Consider the following 22,440-nt stretch of genomic DNA (forward strand, 5'->3'; position numbering starts at 1 on the left):
GACCATCCTGGCTAACACAGTGAAACCCCGTGTCTACTAAAAATACAAAAAATTAGCCGGACATGATGGTGGGAGCCTGTAGTCCCAGCTACTTGGGAGGCTGAGGCAGGAGAATGGCATGAGCCTGGGAGGCAGAGCTTGCAGTGAGCTGAGATAGCGCCACTGCACTCCAGCCTGGGCAACAGAGCAAGACTCCGTCTCAAAAACAAAACAAAACAAAAGAACAGAAACCAGATTATATAGCAGGTGAGATGTGAGAGACCAAAGATAGCAAGTGTAGTTGGCAGTTACAAAAAGTACTGAGATGTTTTGGGGGGAAGACAAGCCTAGGCAAGAGGGCAGAGCACATGATAAGATCTGAAAGTTAGACAAAGCTTGACACATTCAGGGAGCTATAAGAAGCTCCCTCTGCCTGGGCAGTGGGAATGGCAAAGGCAGTAGATGGGTATCGTTTAGGTAGATGTTGAAAGTCATGTTAAGGAATTTGAGCTTCCTCTTAAGGGCAGATGAAGGTTTTCAGGCAGGGAGATTGGCATCATCAGATTATCATTCTGGAGGGACCACTCTGCGGTACGGAGAATGGACTGGATGGTAGTGAGATAAGCAGGGGGATAACTCATAGATGATGACTGCAGCAGTTCAGGTTGGGGGTGAGACAGCCCATACTCAGGTGGTGCTGGTGAAAATGGAGAGGCATGGACAGATCTGAGAGATATGTGGGGAGTAGATATGACAGGCCTGGGGGTTGTGCAGGTCTCGAGGAAGAGTCCAGCTTTACACCAGGTTTCTGGCCTAGGTCACTGTGGCTCATGGCAACATTTACTTAGCATAGGAACACTGGCAGGTTTACAATTTTTTGTTAGTATCAATAACTGTAAATATTCTTATACAAAAACCTTTTATAGTTTCTTGAATTATTTCTGGGGGTAAATGTCCAGAAATTAAACTAGTAGGAGGAAGTTCATATAGATTCATATTAACATTCTGCCACAGAATTGTTTTTGATGTACCTCACCACTAGCAGTTTTTTCTTTGTTTGTTCTTAAATGAAGCAGTTTTGTACCAACCATGCCAGCTTTTTAAATTATTTTACTCTCATTTTACAGAATAGAGTCTCAAATTTACTTTAATTTTTTTTCTTAACCCATATCTCTCAAACTTTTTTTTTTTTTTCTTTTTTTTCTTTCTTTTTTTTCTTTGAGACAGAGTCTCACTCTGGAGTGCAGTGGCACGATCTTGGCTCACTGCAACCTTCACCTCCTGGGTTCAAGGGATTCTCCTATCTCAGCTTCCCAAAGTAGCTGGGATTACAGGCATGCACCACCGTGCCCAGCTATTTTGTATTTTTAGTAGAGACAGGGTTTCACCATGTTGGCCAGGCTCGTCTCGAACTCCTGAACTCAAGAGATCCCCCCGCCTCAGCCTCCTAGCAAACTTTTTAATAGGCTTTTTTTTTTAAAGCAGTTTTAGGTTCATAGCAAAATTGAGTGGCATGTACAAAGATATAGCCCCTGCCCGCCCCCCCCCAACCCCATGCATATACCCTCCCTCACCAGAGTCATACATTTGTTATAATTGATGAGCCTACATTGACACATCATTATCACCTAAAGTCCATAGTTTACATTCAGGTTCATCTTGGCATTGTACATTCTATGGGTTTGCACAAACTTACAGCATCATGTATTTACTATTATAGTATCACATAGAGTGGCTTCACTGCCCTAAAAATCTTCCATGCTCTGCCTATTCAGCTCTCCTTCCCCCTAAACTCTGGCAACAACTAGTTTTGTAAGAAACCACCAAACTGCCTTCCAAAATGGCTATACCATTTATATTCCCACCAACAATGAATGAGAGTTTCTGCCGCTCCATATCCTTGATATCCATCAAGTATCCAAGCCAGTACTTGATGTTTTCAGTGTTCTGGATTTAGGCCAGCCTAATGGGTGTGTAGTGGTATCTCATGGTTCTTTTAATTTGTATTTCCCTGGTGATATATGATATGGGCATCTTTCCATGGGCTTATTTGTCATCTCTTTATCTTCTTTGGTGAGATGTCAAAGTTACTGGCCCATTTTTAAAATCAGTTTGTTTATTTTCTTATTGTTGAGTTTTTAAGAGTTCTTTGTATGTTTTGGATAACAGTCCTTAATTCAATATGTCTTTTATAAGATTTTCTACCAGTCTGTGGCTTTTAATTCTCTTGACAATGTCTTTTGCAGAGCAGAAATTTTTAATTTTAATGAAATCCAGCTTATCATTTCTGTCATTCATGGATTGTGCCTTTGGTGATACATCTAAAAAGTCATCGCCAAGTCCAAGGTCATCTAGATTTTCTCCTGTGTCATGTTCTAGGAGTTTTATAGTTTTATAGTGTTTTGTTTTGGTTTTGGTTTTGGTTTTTTGTTTTTGTTTTTGTTTTGAGATGGAGTTTCACTCTTGTTTCCAGGCCAGAGTGCAGTGGTGCAATCTCGTCTCACCAACCTCCGCCTCCCAGATTCAAGCGATTGTCCTGCCTTATCCTCCCTAGTAGCTGGGATTACAGGCATGTGCCACCACACCCGGCTCATTTTGTATTTTTAGTAGAGACAGGGTTTCTCGGTGTTGGTCAGGCTGGCCTTGACCTCCCAACCTCAGGTGATCCGCCTACCTCGGCCTCCCAAAGTGCTGGGATTACAGGTGTGAGCCACGGTGCCCAACTAGTTTTTATTTTACATTTAGGTCTATAACACATTTTTAGTTAATTTTTGTGAAAGGTGTAAGGTCTGTGTCTGAATTCTGTTTTTTTTTTTTTTCTTTGCACGTGGATGTCCAATTTTTCCAACATGGTTTGCTGAAATAACTATCTTTTCTTCATTGTATTGCCTTTGCTCCTTTGCCAAAGATCAGTGGACTTTATGTGTGTCTATTTCTCAGCTCTCTATTCTGTTCCATGACCTCTGTCTCTTCTTTTGCCACTACCACACTGTCTTAATTACTGTAGCTTTATCATAAGTCTTCAAGTTGGGTAGTATCAGCCCTCCAATTTTGTTCTTTTCCTTCCATATTTCATTGGCTATTCTGGATCTTTTGCCTCTGCATACAAACTTTAGAATCACTTTGTCAATATCCACAAAATAACTTCCTGGGATTTTTATTAGGATTGCATTGAATCTGGATATCAAGTTGGGAAGAATTCACATCTTGACAACATTGAGTCTTCCTATCCAATTTCTAAAAGTTGTTCTCTAAATTTTTCATGACAAAATCCAGATCTATCCTCAACATCTCAGCTATCAGTTTCTAAAGTTCAAAACTTTAATAGAATTTTAAAACTTTCTTTTTTTTTTTTTTTTTTTTTGAGATAGAATCTTGCTGTTTCTACCCAGGCTGGAGTGCAGCGGCGTGATCTCAGCTCACTGCAATCTCCACCTCCCAGGTTCAAGTAATTCTCCTGCATCAGCCTCCCAAGTAGCTGGGATTACAGGCCGCCGCCACCATGCCCAACTAATTTTTGTGTCTTTGAGTAGAGATGGGGTTTCATCACGTTGGCCAGGATGGTCTTGAACTCTTGACCTTAAGTGATATGACTGCCTCAGCCTCCCAAAGTTCTGGGATTATAGATGTGAGCCACTGTGCCCAGCACAAACTTTAAAACTTTCAAAAGTTCAAAAAAAAGGTCTCAGCTACCAGTTTCTCAAGTTCATGGAAAGACTTCCGTGATTGTGTTAGTCCATTGTCATGCTGCTGATAAAGACATACCCAAGACTGGACAATTTACAAAAGAAAGAGGTTTAATTGGACTGACAGTTCCACATGGCTGGGGAAGCCTCACAATCATGGCGGAAGGCAAGGAGGAGCAAGTCATGTCATATGTGGATGGCAGCAGGCAAACAGATTGGTCAGGGAAACTCCCCCTTATGATCCTGTCAGATCTCATGAGACTTACTCACTATCACAAGAACAGCATGGGAAAGACCCACCCCCATGATTCAATTATCTCCCACCAAATCCCTCCCACAACACGTGGGAATTATGGGAACTACAACATGAGATTTGAGTGGAGTCACAGAGCCAAACCAAATCACTCTGCCCCGGCCTCTCCAAAATCTAGTATCTTCACATTTCAAAACCAATCATGCCTTCCCAACAATCCTCCAAAGTCTCACCTCATTTCAGCATTAGCTCAAAAGTCCACGGTCCAAAGTCTTAATCAGATACAAGGCAAGTCCCGTCTGCCTATAAGCCTGTAAAGTCAAAAAGCAAGTTAGTTTCTAGATACAAGCGGGGTACAGGTATTGGGTAAGTATAGCCATTCCGAATGGGAGAAATTGGCCAAAACAAAGGGGCTACAAACCCCATGCAAGTCTGAAATCCAACAAGGCAGTCAAAGGATCTCCTATGACTCCACATCTCACATCCAGGTGGTCACGCTGATGCAAGAGGTAGGTTCCCATAGTCTTGGGCAGCTCTGCCCCTGTGGCTTTGCAGGGTACAACCTCCCTCCCGGCTGCCTTTACAGGTTGACGATGAGTGTCTGCAGCTTTTCCAGGCACATGGTGCAAACTGTCAATGGATCTACTATTCTGGGGTGTGGATAACAGTGGTCCTCTTCTCACACGTCTACTAGGCAGTGCCCCATTAGGGACTCTGTGTGGGGGCTCCCACCACCCATTTCCCTTCTGCACTGCCCTAGCAGAAGTTCTTCATGAGGACCCAACCCCTACAGTAAACTTCTGCTTGGGCAGCCAGGCATTTCTATACATCTTCTGAAATCTAGGCAGAAGTTCCCAAACCTCAATTCATGACTTCTGTGCACTCACTGGCTCAACACCACATGGAAGCTGCCAAGGCTTCAGGCTTGCACCCTCTGAAGCCACAGCCCAAGCTCTATGTTTGCCCGTTTCAGCCAAGGCTGGAGCAGCTGGGACACAGGGCGTCAAGTTCCTAGGCTGCACACAGCATGGGGACCCCGGGCCCAGCCCGTGAAACCACTTTTTCCTCCTAAGCCTCCAGGCCTGTGATGGGAGGGACTGCTGCAAAGGTCTCTGACATGCCCTGGAGACATCTTCCCCATTGTGTTGGTGATTAAAATTCACTCCTCATTACCTGCAGCTAGTTTGAATTTCTCCTCAGAAAATGGGATTTTCTTTTCTATTGCATTGTCAGGCTGCAAATTTTCCAAACTTCCATGCTGTCTTTCCCTGAATACCTTTAACAGCGCCCAAGTCACATCTTGAATGCTTTGCTGCTTAGAAATTTCTTCCACCAGATACCCTAAATCATCTCTCTCAAGTTCAAAGTTCCACAAATCTCTAGGACGGGCAAAATGCTGCCGATCTCTTTGCTAAAACATAATAAGAATCACCTTTGCTCCAATTCCCAACAAGTTCCTCATCTCCCTCTGAGACCACCTCAGCCTGGACCATATTGTCCATATCGCTATCAGGCTTTTGGTCAAAGTCATTCAACAAGTCTTTAGGAAGTTCCAAACTTCCCCACATTTTCCTGTCTTCTTCTGAGCCCTCCAAACTGTTCCAACCTCTGCCTGTTTCCCAGTTCCAAAGTCATCTCCACCTTTTCGGGTATCTTTTCACAGCACCCCTCTCTGCTGTATTTACTGTATTAGTCAGTTTTCATGCTGCTAATAAAGACATATCCGAGACTGGGCAATTTACAAAAGAAAGAAGTTTAATTGGACCTACAGTTCCACGTGGCTGGGGAAGCCTCACAATCATGGCAGAAGGCAAGGAGGAGCAAGTCACGTCTTATGTGGATGGCAGCAGGCAAAGACAGAGATTGGGCAGGGAAACTCCTCCTTATGATACCATCAAATCTTGTGAGACTTATTCACTATCACGAGAACAGCAGGGAAGACACAGAGCCAAACCATATAAGTGATAATATGCACATAGTCATCCAGCAAGGGCCATTTCTCCTGACAAAATTCACTGAACTGAAAGATGGCCTCCAAGAGCCAACACTAACAGTATGCATTCAAAGATCAGAGTTTGGTTTAGAGAAGCATTCCCCACACTGTGTTCCATAGGTTACTAGCATATCATAAGAGTTCACAGGTCTTCCTAGAAAAAAGTGTTTGTGGTTAAATAAAATTGAAAGGTATTAAGTTGAAATCAAGCACATTTACTTATGGCTTTATAGTACATTAAATATGCCAATTTGGATTATGAATCAAGAGTAGGTCTGATGAGTCTGTGAGATACTAGTGTCCCCAGGCCACAGTTTAGCTTAGAGAAAGAAATGTAGGCTAGGCGCGGTAGTTTATGCCTGTAGTCCCAGCACTTTGGAAGGCCAAGGCAGGCAGATCGCTTGGGCTGAAGAGTTTGAGACCAGCCTGGGCAACATGGCAAAACCTTGTCTCTACAAAAAAAAAAAAGAAAAATTAGCCACACATGATCATGCACACCTGTAGTCCCAGCTACTCAGGTGGCTGAGGTGGGAGGATCGCTTGTGCCTGGGAGACCGAGGCTAGAGTGAGCCAAGATTGCATCACTGCACTCCAACCTGGATGCCACTGCACTTCACCCTGTCTCAAAAAAAAAAAAAAAGAAATATAAATGTCTAAAAGTGGGAATCAGCAAAGGGATTCAAATATGCGTGCGGCATGTAGGTTTTATCACTCTCAGGAGTTCTTAGCGCTTTGGAAATGGGAAGTGAGTTATGTAGTGCCTTTCATTTGCAGCACCCTGATTCACCACCATTGTAACATATTTTGCCACATTTGTTTTCTCTATTTTTATAGACATACATACAAACATACACTCATATATATACAGACAAATGTACTCAGAGATAATTGTTTATATTTTTTAATCATTTGAAAATATGTTCAATATATCATGTCCTTTTATCCCTGAATACTTCAGTATATATTTTATAAGAACAAGGAAATTAGCCAGGCATGGTGGTGCACGCCTCTAATTCCAGCTACTTGAGAGGCTGAGGCAGGAGAATCGCTTGAACCCAGGAGGTAGAGGTTGCAGTGAGCCAAGATCACGCCACTGCCCTCCAGCCTAGGGAAAAAAAAAAAAAGATATGTAACCACAATACAGCTATCAAAGCCAGGAATTTTATTTATTTATTTATTTATTTATTTTTTAGACAGGTCTTGCTTGTCACCCAGGCTGGAGTGTAGTGGCGCAAACACAGCTCACTGCAGCCTTGCCCTCCCAGGTCAAGCAATCCTCCCGCTTCAGCCCTTTAAGTCACTGGGACTATAGGCGTGCACTGCCACACCCAGCTAATTTTTACATACTTTGTTTTGTAGAAACGGGGTTTCGCCACGTTGCCCAGGCTGATTTCAAACTCCTGGGCTCAAGCAGTCCACCCGCTTCAGCCTCCCAAAGTGCTGGGATTACAGGCATGAACCACTTACTCCTGGCTTTTCAGGGAATTTTAAACATTGATCATATTCCATTTTGTCCATTGTCCCAATTAGGTCCTTTATGGCAATTCTTTTTCCTCCAATGCAAGATCCACTCCAGGATCATGTATTATAGTTAGTTGTCATGGCTCTTCTCTCCTTTAATCTAGAATAGTTTCTCACTCAGTCTGTTTCTTATGACATTGAAATTTTTGAAGAATATAAGGCAGCTGTTTTATAAACTGTTCCTTGGTTTGGGTTTGTCTGATGTTTCTTCATGAGTGAAGCATGCCAAGCTAGGATACTACAAAGGGATATTGTACCTTCTTGTGATATTTTATTCAGAGGCACATGAAATCCATCTGTCCTTTTCTGGTGATACCAATTTTTATCACCCATGCATGGTGGTGTACAGTTTCTTCACTATATAGTAACTGTTTTTTCCCTTGCAGCTAATAAGCATCTTTAAAGACACATTTTAAGATTATGTAAATATCTTGCTTCTCACATAAGTTTTCCCTCTGGGTTTAACACATCTATTGATGAATCTTTCCTGAACCAGTCATAACTGTGGTGGTTGTAAAATAATTATTTTCCATTCTACCATTTTATCCACACTTATCAGTTGGCATTCTGCCGTTAGGAATGTCCCTCTCTTTCCCTACCAAGTTATTTATTTGTTATTAGTATGTTTGCTTTTTTTCATATAACAGTATATCTGGAAACCTTCATAGTATGAACTTTATAGCAGTTCATAGAAATCTCCCTTACTTGTAGAGATGTATAATAATACATTTTATGTATGTACTATGGGTTTTTTCCAAATAGTTTCCACTTTGGGGCATTTAGATAGGTTTTAATATTTTGAAATTATTTTTGTATTGTTGGAGTTGTATCTTCAGAGAAAATTCTAGGCATGGGACACTAGGCTGAAGGGAGTATATATTGGTAGTTTTATTTACTACAAAACTTAATTGGTAAGTTTGTCTTATTGGAATTCTACTACTGTATTGCCAAATTGCCTTTTAATTAAGCTTGTATCATTTGTATTTCCATTAGCAGTGTATGATAGTGCCAATTTCCCCACAACCTGTTTCAGCAAGGTACACTGTCAAGCTTTTGAGTTAATTCCAATCTGATGAGTGAGAAATGACGTCTCAGGATAGTTTTAATTTGCATTTATATTTTTTTAAAAGGAGTTGAACATCTTTTCATATGTTTAAGTGACTTTCATGTATTTTTTGTCAATTATCTTTTTTGTGAAATATTCCTATCATTTCACCATTTTTAAATAGAAACTTTGGTTCAGTTTTCTTAACTGCTAGAAATCCTTTATCTCTTACACATATTGCCCCTTTATTTATGACATATGCTGTAAATATTTTCACCCAATTTATTTTTTAAAATTTTGTTCATGGTGTTTTTTGAGAAAATTTGTATACCACAAAATTTACCCATTTAAAATGTACAATGTAGTGGTTTTATTATATTCACAGAGTTTTGTAACCATTACCGCTATCTAATTGCAGAGTATTTTCAAGAAATTCCATACTCATTAGCAGTCATTCCTCCCTCTTCCTCCATATCCTGGCAACCATCAATTTATTTTCTATTTCTATGGATTTTTCTATTCTAGACATTCCATATAAACAGAATCATACAGTATGTGGTCTTTTGTTTCTGACTTCTTTCATTTAGCATAATGTGTCCAAGGTTCATCCATATTTAGCATGTATCAGTTCTTCATTCCTTTTCATGGTGGAATAATATTCCATTATACAGATTCACCTCATTTTTTAATCCATTCATCAGTAGATGGACATTTGGGTTACTTCCAGATTTTGGCTATTATGAATAATACTGCTGTGAACATTCATGTACAATTTTTTGTACGGACATATGTTTTTATTTGTCTTGGGTATAAGGCTACAAGTGGAATTTCTGAATCATATGGTAACTCTATATTTAACTTTTCAAGGAACTACTGTGCTATTTTCCAAAGCAGCCTCACTATTTTACATTCCCACCAACAATTTATGAAAGTTCCAGTATCTCCACATCCTCACCAAGACTTCTCAGTATCTGTCATTTCTAATTTCAGTCATTGTAGTGAGCATGAAGTGATATCTCATTGTGGCTTTTTATTTGAATTTCCCTAATGACTAATGACGTAACATCTTTTCATAAGCTTATTGGCCATTTGTATATCTTCCTGGGAGAAATGTCTATGGAAAATCTTTGCACTTTTTTTTTTTTTTGAGACGGAGTCTCGCCCTGTCGCCCAGGCTGGAGTACAGTGGCGCGATCTCGGGTCACTGCAAGCTCCACCTCCCGGGTTTACGCCATTCTCCTGCCTCAGCCTCCCGAGTAGCTGGGACTACAGGCGCCCACCACATCGCCTGGCTAGTTTTTTTGTATTTTTTTTAGTAGAGACGGAGTTTCACCGTGTTAGCCAAGATAGTCTCGATCTCCTGACCTCGTGATCCACCCGTCTGGGCCTCCCAAAGTGCTGGGATTACAGGCTTGAGCCACCGCGCCCGGCCGCACATTTTTAATAGGGTTATTTATCTTTTTATTGTTGACTGATAATAGTTATTTACATATTCTGGATACTAGATACTAGAGCCTTATCTGTGAGGTGTTTCCCAATCTATGGGTTGTCTTTTGATTTTCTTTATAATGTCCTTTGAAGCACAAAAGTTTTTCATTTTGATTGTCCAACTTGTCTATGGTTTTGTTTGTTTGTTTGTTTGTGTGGTTTTTTGTTTGTTTGTTTGTTTTGCTTGTGCTTTTGGCATCACATCTCAGAAATCATTCCCTAATCCAAGGTCATGAAGGCTTACATCTATGTTTTCTTCTAAGAGTTTGTATAATTTTTAGCTCTTACACGTGGGTCTTTGATTCATTTTGAGTTAATTTTTATATATGGTGTGAGATATAGGAGTCCAACTTCCTTTTTTGAGGGGGTGAGGGGGCATGTGGCTATCCCAATTGTCCTAGCACTATTTATTGAAAGGACTATTCTTTCACCATCAAATTATCTTGGGACCCATGTCAAAACAAATTGGCCATAAATGTAAGGGTTTATTTCTAGATTCTCAATTCTGTTCCATTGATCTATGTGTTTATCCTTATGCCAGTATCACAGTATCACATTGTCTTAATTAGTGTTGTTTTGTTGTAAGTTTTGAAATCAGTGCAAATCTCTGATTTTGTTCTTTTTTAAGATTCTTTTGGCTATTCTGGATCCTTTGAATTTTTATGTGAATTTTAGGATCAGCTTGTCAATTTCTGCAAAAAACAAAACAAAAAAACACCATGATTTTGGTAGGGATTACATTGAATCTGTATCACAATTTGGGAAGTATTGACATCTTAACAATATTAAGTCTTTCAATCATTGAACATGGGATATCTATTTACTTAGCTCTTCTTTCATGTCATTCAACCATGTTTTGTAGTTTTTAGAGTATAAGCTTTGTACTTCTTTTGGTAAATTTATTCCTAAGTATTTTATTATTTTTCATGCTATTACAAATGGAAGCATTTAAAATTTCATTTTCTGATTATTCATGTATAGAAATACATGGTTTTTTATGTTTATCTTATATCCTGCAACCTTGCTGAACTCATTTATTAGTGCTATTTCTGCTTTTGGCCACACAAGTTTTCTAAATGTGTTCAAATTTTCAACCTTTCCTGTGACCTTAAGTTAGAAGGATTTCCCTGTATCCAGGTTATAGTGGAATTCACTCATTTTTATAATACTTATGAAGTTCGATAGGTGACTTTTGCTGTTGTTTATTCTTGAGGTTAAAAAAGATTGGAGAGTGTTTTAAAACTAATTGCAGATTATTAAAGAAATAGCTTGGTGAAATGAAAATAATACTGAATTTGAAGTAAAAAAATCTGGGTTGGAGTTCAGACTATTCTGTTTATCAGCTGTTTGATTGTAGGCAAGTCATTTAGCTCCTTAAAAAAAAACCTACAAAATATTCCATCCACTTCATAGAACTACTCAAAGGTTCAAAATGGAAAGTGCTTTGTGAACTATTAGGCCTTCTGCCAGCATAAGCTACTTTTATTTCTTAACAGTAATTATTAAACATTTTTCAATCCTTCTCTTTCCTTTAGGAGATTTACCTAAGATACAGAAAGGTGCAGTAAGGCCACAGCCCTCGAAGGGGACCCATGTATAAAAGCCATTTATTAAGTATACACAAAGAGGTTTTGTTATTTTTTCCCTGTTGTTTTTCACCCTTCATTCCTCTGGAGTGACAGAAATACCCAGAGAGAAAAGACCTTTTATTTCCTCTAAAATACAGAAAAGTTCCAAAGCATTTTAGGGATTAGCTCATTAAAATGGAGAAAAATAAACCAAGTCCTGGAGAGCCAACACAAAGAAGGCAGCAGTCCCAGGGACTGATGAAAGAGCCGTCATCTACCTCATCCCTCCCTCTACCGCAGGGGTCCGGAAGAAAACATTGGAAATGTGATTGTTTCTGAAACTCCTCATGGCAGATTTTGGCAATAAAACCTTATTTTCCTATCCAAGAGAAAAATCACAGGGTTCTCCTTATGTGAGTGAGAGTATGTTTATGGGTGTGTATAAATTAACACAACCATAACAGGCCTAGCTTGGGTTGCTTTTTCCCACCTCTCACTTGAATTGCATTATCCCTCTTTTCAGTTTCCAGGGTAGCTCTGCCACTCAGGAGTTCCCAAATTTAGGGTATTTTGGCTTGCAAAGTATAATGAAATCATTAAATTCATCAGTTGCTCAACTGACAGCTTTGGAGCCAGAAAATCTAGCTTTGGATCTCAGCCTGGACAACTTACTGGCCTTGGTCAGGCCAGGGGTGATGGCTGCTGAGTGCTCCCACATGGCTCCTGGCAGGTGCAGAGTTCTCAGCTAATGGCAGCGCTTCTGATTGGCTCTTAGTAGTTGCTGTGCATTTGCTATAAATATGCAATCAATTTATTGTAAATAATCAGAATAATGCTATTTTTAATTTTAAACATTTCTGAAAATATTATACTAGCCTTCTGTTTAGGATTAAGAAAGATGTAGAATGCAGTTGTATTAGTCCATTCTCACATTGCTATAAGGAAATACCCAAGACTGGGTAATTTATGAAGAAAAGAGGTTTAATTGACTCACAGTTTTGCATGATTGGGGAGACCTCAAGAAACTTACAATCATGACAAAAGGCTCCTGTTCACAGAACAGCAGGAGAGAGAATGAGAGCCAGCAGGGGAAATGCCAGACACTTATAAAACCATCAGATCTCATGAGAACTCATTCACCATCATGAGAACAGCATGGGAGAAACCACTCCCATGATTTAATTACCTCCCACAGGTCCCTCCCATGACACGTAGGGATTGTGGGATTACAATGCAAGGTGAGATTTGGGTGCAGACACAAAGCCAAACCATATCATTTTGCCTGTGGCCTCTCGCATATCTCATGTCTTCACATTTCAAAACATAGTCATGCCCTTCCAACAGTCCCCCAAAGTCTTAACTCATTCCAATGTTAACCCAAAAGTCCAAGTCCAAAGTCTCATCTGAGACAAGGCAAGTCCCCTCCACCTATGAGCCTCTAAAATCAAAAGCAAGTTAGTTACTTCCTAGATGCAGTGGGAGTACAGACATTGGGTAAATACACCCATTCCAAATGGGAGAAATTGGCTAAAACAAAGGGGCTACAGACCCCATGCAAGTCCAAAATCCAATAAGGTAGTAATTAAACCTTAAAGTTCCAAAATGATCTCCTTTGACTCCATGTCGCACATCCAGGTCATGCTTATGCAAGAGATGAGCTCCAGGGCCTTCAGCAGGGTACAGCCCCCCTCTTGACTGCTTCCATGGGCTGGCATCGAGTGTCTATGGCTTTTGCAGAGCACAGTGCAAGCTGTCAGTGGACCTACAACTCTGGGGTCTGGAGGACCGTGGCCTTCTTCTCACAGCTCCACTAGGCAGTGCCCAGTGGAGACTCTGTAGGGGCTTCCATCTCACATTTCCCTTCCACACTGCCCTAGCAGAGGTTCTCTGTGCATGTTTTGTCCCTGCAGCACACTTCTGCCTGGACACCCAGGCGTTTCCATACATCTTCTGAAATCTAGGCAGGGGTTCCCAAACCTCAGTTCTTGACTTCTGTGTAGCCGCAGGCTCAACACCTCATGGAAGCTACCAAGGCTTGGGGCTTGCAGCCTCTGAAGCCACACCCAAGCTGTACCTTGGCCCCTTCTAGCCATGGCTGGAGCAGAAAGCAAGGTACCAAGTCCCTGGGCTGCACATAGCAGGGGGGTCCTGGGCCCACAAAATCATTTTTCCTACTATCTCAGGCCTGTGATGAGGGAGGCTGCTGTGAAGGTCTCTGGCATGCCCTGGAGACATTTTCCCCATTGTCTTGGTGATTAACATTCAGCTCCTTGTTACTTATGCAAATTTCTGCAGACAGCTTGAATTTTTCCCCAGAAAATGGGTTTTTCTTTTCTACTGCATTGTCAGGCTGCAAATTTTCCAAACTTTTATGCTCTGTTGCTTCTTGAATGCTTTGCTGCTCAGAAATTTCTTCCACCAGGCCAGGAGCAATGGCTCATGCCTGTAATCCAATACTTTGGGAGGCCGAGGCAGGTGGATCACAAGGTCAAGAGATCAAGACCATCCTGGCCAACATGGTGAAACCCCTTGTCTACAAAAAAACAAACATATATGTACAAAAAATTAGCCAGGCCTGGCGGCACGTGCCGGTAGTCTCAGCTACTCAGGAGGCTGAGGTAGGAGAATCGCTTGAACCCAGGAGGTGGAGGTTGCAGTGAACCGAGATTGCGCCACTGCACTCCAGCCTGGGTGACAGAGTGAGACTCTGTCTCAAAAAAAAAAAAAAGAAAGAAATTTCTTCCACCAGATACCCTAAATCATCTCTCTCAAGTTCAGAGTTCCACAGATCTCTAGGGCAGGGCCAAAAAGCCACCAGTCTCTTTCCTAAAGCGTAACAAGAATGACCTTTACTCCAGTTCCCAGCAAGTTCCTCATCTCCATCTGAGACCACCTCAGCCTGGACTTCATTGTCCTTATCACTATCAGCATTTCAGCCAAAGCCATTCCACAAGTCTTTAGGAAGTTCCAAACTTTCCCACATCTTCCTGTGTTCTGAGTTCTCCAAACTTTTCTAACTTCTGCCTATTACCCAGTTCAAAAGTCGCTTCCACATTCTCTGGTATCTTATAGCAATGCCCCATTCTCCTAGTACCAATTTACTGTATTAGTCCATTTTCGTACTATTTCACTTATTGTTTCATATTGTTTCACTATAAAAATTTTCTAAGAATGACATCAATCCAAGTGCCACAAAGGGGAAGATTACTGTTTTTTTTTTTTTTAAGTAATAACTACTTTTTCTAAAAATGATACATGCTCTTTGTTTTTTAAAAATCAAGCTATATAGAAAAGATCAAATATATGCCACCAGTCACCTCAGACCTCCTGGCCCAGAAATAGCCAGTATTGACACTTGCTGAACAATTTTTCTCTGCATATATACAGATAAGTATACATTAGGAGACAGAAGAGAAAAGGAGAAAGGAAGAAAGTGATAAACTTGACAGAGTAAAAATGAAAAACTACTCTGTGATAATATATCATAAAGTCAAAACACAAATGTCAAAGAGAAGAAAATATAGAAGGAGTTCTTTAAAAATCTGGGTAAAAAAGACAACTCAGTAGAAACATGCACAAGACAGGAACATACAGTTTATAGAAGAGGAAACATAAATGACCAATAACCATACAAAAATAATCCTCGGACTCACTCGTAATTAAAGAAATGCAATTTAGCTGTCTGGCCATTGTGGCTGGAGCCCAGTATGGGTCATAGGAGATGAAGCTAAGAGCGGCACGTGGCTGGGTTATGATTGTGCGTGTGCGTGTGTGTGTGTGCGTGTGTGTGTGTGTGTGTGAGAGAGAGAGAGAGAGAGAGTCCTCAGCCTCACTCATAATTAAAGAAATACAATTTAGCTGTCCGGCCATTGTGGCTGGAGCCTAGTATGGTCATAGGAGATGAAGCTAAGAGCGGCACGTGGCTGGGTTATAAGTGTGTGTGTGTGTGTGTGTGTGTGTGTGTGTGAGAGAGAGAGAGAGAGAGATTGATTTCTGGAACAATACAGGAAACTGATTAGCTGTAAGGCTGAGAATGGGGAGAAAAAGAGGGTGAGGCAGGTCGAAGTGGGAAGGAGTATTTTTAATTTCAATTGTTTATTCTTTTCCACCACTTAAAATTTTTAAAGATTATATGCAGGTAATACTCTTATCATTTAAAAATCTAATTAAGTTTTAAGAAAACACATACTTGCAACCAAACAAAGAAAATATAAGCCCTGAGGTATCTATTTTGTTGCTAATGCTTATACAAAGTAGTGCTTTTTCTCCCCAGCTCTTTGGAGGAGCTAAAATTGACAACTGGAGAGCTGCCACTGAGGACTTTCTCTGACTATTAAAAGAAACTAGCTTAGTCCAGGGCCCTCAGAACTGAGTTTTCCAATGCTCTCTGCTCCCAGTGACTTCCTGTTCATCTAATTCCCCAGGGATTCCCAGCTCCATCTTTTTCTTAGCCAAGGTTCACCAGCTGCCCCAGCCTCCAAGGTGTGTGTAGCCATGAAAGGCTTCCCTGCTGGGCAGAGATGGGAGAGGGAAGGAAATGACAACCTGGGGCTGCAACGTGACCCTGTCTTGCGTAAGAGTGTCAGCTCAAATTTGAAGGGTGAAATGACCAGTTTTGGCAGGATGAGAAGGAAAGCTATGCAGCTTCACAACTAGTCAGTTATAAAAGAAACAGCAAGCTCACACCTCCAATGACAAGTGGACTTGAACTTCTGTTGAATTAAGGCACAAACTTGAAACAAAGCAGACTCATAGACTCTTGGTGGACGGCACCATAACATCTTCTCTATCCACCATCTGCCGCTTTTCTCTCCTTTATGGCATCCCTCTAAAGCATTTAGAAGCTGCTAAGGCATCCACATGTTAGCACCTCACTCTTCCCTCTAGGCAGCCCACTGCATTTCTAGACAGTCTGTCTACTCTTTCACAACCTCTTTCTCTGACCATTAAATAGCTCTTCATTACATTGATTAGAAAATCATCTTTCTGTAACTTCTACACTCTCAATAACCAAGTGTTAGACTAGAAAAGTATGCAGTTGGGAATTATAGGCCTTAGTCTGAATCTCTGTTCTGCCTCTGACCCACAATGTGACCTTCAACCAGTAGCCTAATCTCCTGGAGGCTTAATTTCCCCTTCTGTAAATTGGGCTGTTCACATCACTTTCAGTGGTAATTTTGAGACTGAGTGAACCTGTAAGTGGTAAACTTCACTTAGTACCACACATGGCAGAAGATGATGATGAATCGGTGTTAGTTCCCTCCTTCCCTGTGTCCCTCCGTTGCTCGCCCTCAGCTGTACAAAGAGATCCTGGCTGTGACTAAGTTGAAGAATTCTATTGTCTCCTCCCTGAGTGTTCTCATCTCCAGAGTAAATACATCCAGGCTAAGTCCACAAATGTACCTTGATCTTCTTGTGTACTTACTCTCTACTTTGCTGTAGGAGAGATTTTGCTCTGTCACTGAACCCCTAATTACTGCAGAGTGGGGGGAAAATATATTTCCCTCACCCCCAAGACCCACCCCATCCCCAAGAGCTGGGATTCCACACTCAGACTCCTCCCGGGGTTTGAAGTTGAGTGTTCAGATGACGGGGTCTGCCTGCAGAAATAGAAGTATCTCTCATCCTTTTCACTAGTCATCAAGCTTTCTCTTTAGGAAATATTACACATTTTACAAATCCAAGGGGACAGGCCCAGTTAGATAAAAGTCTGCCAGTTCTGGCTCTGGCTGCATCTATTGACAGCTTGATTGGCACTGAGGAATCTGTGGTTTCCCCCAAACACACACACAAGGCACCAGGATGGAACAGCTGCTCTCTGCCTTGGCAGGGGTTGAGGTCCTTGGTCTTATGGATGAGTTTGTTTGTTTTTTCTTAATTAATGACCTTGTTCAATGTGGGATATTAGAGGTTTTTTGTTTGTTTTTAACCCAGTCCAACATGCCAGCACCCCAAGGGATTTGGGGATATTAAATATTCCTCCTCAGCTTCAAGATGACAGTTGATAAATGCAACCATAAGATACTGAAAAGAACAAAGGACATGAGGGGAAATGCAAGCCCTGGGGAGATTAATAAATCATGAGGAGAAGGAGTGAGTGTGGTCAAACTATGGAGCCCCCGCGAGGCCCATTACTTGATCTCTTGCAAAAATCCAGGAGATGCAAGCAGGATGCCTGTAATTCTGTTAACTGTGATTCCTGTCCTTAAATGCTCTCAGATGCATGTAACAGGGTATTTATATTCCCTTAGCAAATGAAGCATTGTTCGAAATTGTGAACAATGGTTGAGTTTGGAAAGACAGTGTCGTCTAATCACTAGCTTTGTCAGTGTCCTTTGCACTCACTCCCTAAGGAAGCCTCACTGCCCAGCATGTGCTGTGGTTCTCAATCTGTGTCACCCTGAGCCCTCATGTTCCATGGAGGTTCTGGGGCAGCCAGCTGGGAGCAGGTAGTCAGACTTCCAGGCCCCATCCACCTACTTCTGTGAGAGCAGCTGTTCTACTCTTTCCTGCTGTGTATATTAGAGAACCACAGAAGATTTTGTTTGGGTTCTTCTGCCCCAAAAAAGAAACTTGAAAATCATTGGTGCCATGGTGTTTGCATCCTTTTACAAGTTGCTTCTTTCACTCAGTGGTATGTTTTTGAAATATAACCATGTTAACATATGTAGATGGAGTTCAATCAAGAACTTGTAGAATAAACCACAGTATGTTCATTCCCCTGCTGATAGATATTTAGGTGGTTCCCCATTTTTTACCATCTCAATTAATGCATCAGTGGAGGGCATTTTCAACACAGGCAAAGGGCAGTGCCCATTAAGCTGAAGAAGGGAAGGACAGCAGGAGGGGTGGATGACTCGTGAGAATGTCAGGGGGCAGTGGAGTAGATGTGCATGGATGCAATAGATCCAGGGCCTCCCAAGAGTCAAAATGGGTCTGTGAGCTGGCGGATCCAGTGGTAGCACAGAGTGGGCGATGATGAGGTCTGGAGTATGACCCGAGGACTGGGCAGCTGAGAGTAAGGAGGAAAGTAAGTTTGTCAGAAACTTGAGAGGCCAAGGTGTTAGCTGGGTCGTTTGCTGGACATTTCCATTTAGTCCTTCAGCTACACTCTGCATCCTTCGCAGCCCTATTCTGTGCCCCAGAGGCTTTAATTACCATCTCAGTGCCCTTTCCCTCAGACTGAGAGGTACACAGCCTGGACCAGGGACGACATGGAGACAGAGCATCCATTCCTCCATCCCCTCCCTTCAAGGTCCCTGCAGGTAGCCTGCGTCTCCGCTGAAACCCACTGCTCCTTTCTCTACAATTCTTCTTTCTGGTTATAGCAAATGCCCCCGGCACCTTGTCTTGGGACCCAACACACTCACCTTGGATTTACTCCACGCCAGGAATCATTTTATTGACCTCTTTTCCTCTATTAACCTGTTTACATGTGCCATCTCTTTCTTGCCTGATTGAGTACAGGCCAATCTCATGGATACTGAAATCTTGGAAAATGATGACAAAAGTAAGGGTAGATAGGAAGTTACTTAGCTGGGTGCAAAAACCTAATGAGGGGCGGTGTCTGTAAATCTGCATAAAATGCAAACTATCCTACATTTTTGTAGTTCACATGTGAGCTCCTTTAAAATTAAAATTCCTGCCTAATTTTTAGGGAGAATTCCTAGTGTTAGCACAATATCTGGCATATAGAAAGCATTTAAAAATGAAAATAAGTTGAATTGAATAGGACTGAATTAAATTAAATGGAATTAAATTGAATTTTACTGAATAAATGAGATGCTAATTTTGCACATTTTAGACATCATGGGTGCCCCCCCATCAAATCCCTTTCCCTCTAGCGTATGGTTTTTAAAAGCTTCATGAACAGCAAATAAATTACATTAGGGATTGAGTTTCTGAAGTGAATAATGAATAATAAATGTTTGCTTATGTTAGCATCTCATGTAGAAAAATATTTAAGTCATGAAAATTTTGTGATAAATTCAAATCCCTTTAAGCTTTCAGGACCCACTTTCTTTTTTTATTTTTTGAGACAGTCTTGCTGTGTCACCCAAGCTGGAGTGCAGTACACAATCACTGCTCACTGCAGTCTTGATCTCCCAGGATCAAGTGATCTTCTCACCTCAGTGTCCTGCGTAGCTGGGACTACAGGTGTATGCTACCACCCCTGGCTAATTTTTTTTTTTATTTTTTAGTAGAGACAGGGTCTCACTATGTTGCCCAGGCTAGTCTCAAACTCCTGAGCTCAAGTGATCCTCCTGCCTCAGCCTCCCAAGGTGCTGAGATAGGCATGAGCCAGCGCACCCAGCCTGACTCACTTTCTTGATATTGTGTGTATTTTGCTCTTGGAAAACTTTGCTTTCTGTCTCCAAGGCAAAAAAACAACTTACAGTGGTTTCAGAACATGTAATTATTCATTTGAAAATAATTTTGTTAGACACATATCTATTAACATTTTCTTGAATTTGTAATACTGAATAGGAAGAAACAAAACATAAAATCTTTCTTGTTTTAGTTTTAATCTAAAATACTATATGTCTTTGCATCATATGAGTTAAAGCTTTTCTGGCATTACACAGTGATTGTTCTCTTCAAATAACAGATCGTAGAGATAGTAGGGGAAAAACAAAGTAAACATGGCTCAATTTGCATTTGGTATTTTTTTGGAGGGGGTGAGTATTTCCTCTCTTTTTTCCTTTCTCCAAACACTACACAAGTAATAATTTGACTCTATCCCTGTGGCTCCTATTGTCTATACATACATGAAGTTGAATTTCATAGTGCCCGTTATTTGAAAAACATTTCAAGTCAGAGCTTAAGATTGGGCCTTTCATGCCAAATCAAGGACAGTGGCTAATTTGGGGTTGCCAAAATCACATATTCAATTTATATTAGATAATAAGAAAAGTTGCTTTAAAGCAAAGGGTATTGTTGGCACTTATGAATAAGAAATTCTGATTATTCTAATGCAGCAATAAAAATTATTACCTGCAATCTTATTTTGGAGTAGCCCCATCATAAAAAGTCCGGAGCCAATAGCTCAGCAGGTTTTAGCATGTGACAAGTAAGGTGACAGTCTAGAGTCGAAGATTCTATCTCCACCCTGATTATAGTCTCAGAAATGCATTCAGCTGGTCATAAGAGGAGGAAGGACTGCATGGTCCAGACTAGAATGCTCAACTGGGATGACTTGATCTCCTGTGCCAGCTCCCATGGATGAATCACAGCTCCTGAGGACCAAATCGGGGTTCCCTGGGGAGTGTGCTGGCATCAGTTAGTGATGTCTCCCACCACTGGCTAGGATGCGGGGAATGGCAGCACTCAGGACATGATAGAAACAACAGAATTTGAAGTTAGAGGATCAGGGTCAGACTCTTATCTCTATCTCTTATTAGCTGTGAGGTATCGTACTCACCCATTCAGCAATCTTAGTTTTGTCATGTATAAAATGATGATAACAATTATCAAGAAAATTAAAATTGGTATCACAAATAAAAAAGAATTAAAGTGCAGCTTACATCTTATGAATTGCTACTGTATTTTGCCTATCCCAACCTAGTGTTTTCCTTTTTTAAACTCATAGCATTTTATCTTTTTGTGTGTATGTGGGTGTGTGACAGGGTCTTGCTCTGTCACCCATGCTGAAGTGCAGTGGCATAATCATATCTCATTGCAGCCTCAACCTCCTGGGCTCAAAGCAATTCACCCACTTTAGCCCTCCCAAGTAGCTGGGACTACAGGCATATGCCACCATACCCGGCTAATTTTTGTGTTTTTTGTAGAGACAGGGTTTCACCATGTTGCCCAGGCTGATCTTAAACTCCTGAGCTCTAGCTGTCTACCAGCCTCAGTCCCCCAAAGTGCTGGGAGTACAGTTGTGAGCCACTATGCCTGGCCTACTCATGGCGTTTTAGTATTCTGTCACTCTTTTGGCAATTAATTGTGAACTACCTACTGACTCACATTAGTGTATTATCTTACTTCACCATATTTTATTTTTTGTACTGCCCACACTTTCTAGCCCTGCCTCTCCTATAGTAGGCGATCCCAAGTATGAATGAATGTAAACAAGTTACTAATAGTATTTTAAAACTCCAAATGCTGACAGGGAGATGAGTAGTTACTTTTTATTTGAAAGCATGTATTTTTCATGTTATTTGAAAGGATTATTGTGATTTTATGTTCATAAGATCATAGTTTTTTGTTTGTTGTTTAAAAACTATTTTTTTTTTTTTTTTTTTTTTTTGAGAAGGAGTCTCTGTCACCCAGGCTGGAGTGCGGTGGTGCAATCTCGGCTCACTGCAACCTCCACCTCCCAGGTTCAAGCGATTCTTGTGCCTCAGCCTTCTAAATAGCTGGGACTATAGGTGTGCACCACCACACCTGGCGAATTTTTATATTTTTAGTAGAGACGGGGTTTGACCATATTGGCCAAGCTGGTCATGAACTCCTGACCTCAAGTGATCCAGCCACCTTGGCCTCCCAGAGTGCTGGGATTATAGACATGAGCCACCATGCCTGGGCAAAAACATTTTAGTGGACTTTATTTTCAAGGAACTGAGCTGCTTTATGTGCTTGGGCAGCTCCCCTGAGCAAGTTTGTAGAGGGTGCAGGCAAATGGGCTTGGTGGCACAGGCACAAAGGAGAAGTCTTTATTTCTGTGGGGAGACTGCTGACACCCATGGATAGGTCCCACTTTTGGGGCTGACTGGTAGGCAGGGCATGGGACTTGTCCGCTTTCTCTGCACAGCATTGACACCTTCTATCCATCTCTTTACTTCTTGTAACTCCCACTTCCTCTTTGTTGACACTGACTCAAAGGATCATAGATGTTTAATGATTTGCTTAGTGACAGGCCCTGGCCATAGCATTGAGCCATCTGGATTCATTGTTCAGTGTTC

General features: G+C 41.3%; 1 protein-coding gene across 6 annotated transcripts in view; it reads left to right on the forward strand.

Annotated features, from left to right (window-relative positions):
• Window positions 1-22,440, forward strand: part of TTC23 (tetratricopeptide repeat domain 23) — a 111,443-nt gene that overhangs the window by 51,885 nt on the left and 37,118 nt on the right. The window lies entirely within an intron of this gene.

Source organism: Piliocolobus tephrosceles, chromosome 6 (genome assembly GCF_002776525.5).
Source record: "Piliocolobus tephrosceles isolate RC106 chromosome 6, ASM277652v3, whole genome shotgun sequence".
Classification (NCBI taxonomy): domain Eukaryota; kingdom Metazoa; phylum Chordata; class Mammalia; order Primates; family Cercopithecidae; genus Piliocolobus; species Piliocolobus tephrosceles.